The sequence below is a fragment of the Chelonoidis abingdonii genome, chromosome 8 (assembly GCF_003597395.2).
Source record: "Chelonoidis abingdonii isolate Lonesome George chromosome 8, CheloAbing_2.0, whole genome shotgun sequence".
Taxonomy (NCBI): domain Eukaryota; kingdom Metazoa; phylum Chordata; order Testudines; family Testudinidae; genus Chelonoidis; species Chelonoidis abingdonii.
In genome coordinates, this window is record NC_133776.1 from 103,060,670 (window position 1) to 103,062,651 (window position 1,982).

The following is a 1,982-nucleotide window of genomic DNA, read 5'->3' on the forward strand; positions in this document are numbered from 1 at the left end:
ATCTTCCAGAGTAACCCAGGGAGGGGAAGCCTGGGAGATGCAACGGTGGGGGAAAGGGTTTTCTTTCCTTGTGTTAAGATCCAGAGGGTCTGGGTCTTGGGGTTCCCTGGGCAAGGTTTTGGGGGGACCAGAGTGTACCAGGCACTGGAATTCCTGGTTGGAGGCAGCGCTACAGGTTCTAAGCTGGTAATTTGCTTAGAGAAATTCATGCTGGTACCCCATCTCTTGGACACTAAGGTTCAGAGTGGGGAATTGTACCATGACAGTACCATTGTGATGTTTTATTTCTGCATCATCCCAATTACCATCCTCAGTTTGATATGCGGATCAGCTATAGCTGAAAGGATCTAAATTATAAAATACATATAAATACATGCCTGGGATCTCCATCCCTTTTTAATGGCCTTTCTTTTCCTATAGCTCTCTCTGGCTAAACACCATAATACAAAGTAAAAGTAATTACAATCTCTGCAAAACAGTCTGTTTCTACTCAAATTTTTCTTCATTTAGCAACTTAATAATTCAATGTGATTTTATTTCACTCCACACTAAAGCCTTAAAAATCAAGTGGACAAGAACCAACCTGATTATATATTAATACATACTATTAAATACATATAGTTGGCAGCCAACATATAGTTAGCACCCAATTTTCTATTTTAATATTAGTTCCAGGAACCAATGCCTGTAGCAAACCTCCTTGCTTACTCTGTCCCCATATCTACTCCAGCAACCCAACCACATCAGAGGACCCAACCACATCAGCCACACCATCAGGGGCTCATTCACCTGCACAACTACTAATGTTATATATGCCATCATGTGCCAGCAATCCCCCTCTTCCACATACATTGGCCAAACCAGACAGTCCCTACGTAAAAGAACATGGGGTAACATACAAAACCCAGTAGAACACTTCAATATCCCTGGACATTCTACTATAGATTTAAAAATAGCTATACTTGAACAAAAAAACCTTCAGAAACAAAGAGAAACAGCAAAATTAAAATTCATTTGCAAACTTAACACCATTAATTTGGGCTTGAATGGGACTAGGAGTGGCTGGCTCATTACAGAAGCAGCTTTGCCTCTCCTGGAATTGACACCTTCTCATCTATTATTGGGAGTGGACTACAATCACCCTGATCGAACTGGCGTTGTCAACACTGGTTCTTCACTTATGAGGTAACCTCCTTCTCTTCATGTGTCATTATATAATGCCTGCATCTACAATTTTCACTCCATGCATCTGAAGAAGTGAGGGGTTTTTTTAACCCACGAAAGCTTATGCCCAAATAAATCTGTTAGTCTTTAAGGAGCCACCGGACTCCTTGATGATAAAATTAAGATATCTAATTTAAAGAAATTACTATAGCTTTAGAAAGTTTGGCCAATAATATTAGATGAGCTGGTAATGGCAGCCCAATAGTAATTATGAAAGTGAAAGAAGAAGTAGATCAAAGATAGTACTTATCAATAGTCGTGAGGGGATTCCAACTTTCTCTTAAGGAGAACAATACATTACATTTAAAAAATACATAATTATTCATTATTTTCACTCTTCCAAAGATGTGCACAATGATTTAGTGACAATTAAAATGGCACCGTTTTGAGCTGAAAAACTTTACAATAATAGGAAAAGAAAATCAATAGCTCAGTTCAAAGACCAAGATTTTTTCATTTCAAAAGCCTAAAAAGAGAAGTATTTTATTTTTGCCCAAGATATATCATCAGTAAGACCTCCAGGAAGATTAACTGCAGAACAGATTGATTCACTGATGTACTCTTGTTTCCAGTACTTAACTCCTCAATATCAGAAATACCACCATTTATACAAAATACAATTTGATTAAATATTGAACCTCTGCCTCCCCTCCCTCTGCACTCCACCAAAATTATCCTTCTCTATATCTGAGGCTTTAATGACTTCATCTGGGTTCCACCTTGGCATACAGGTCCATACTTACAAACAATTTGCAGAA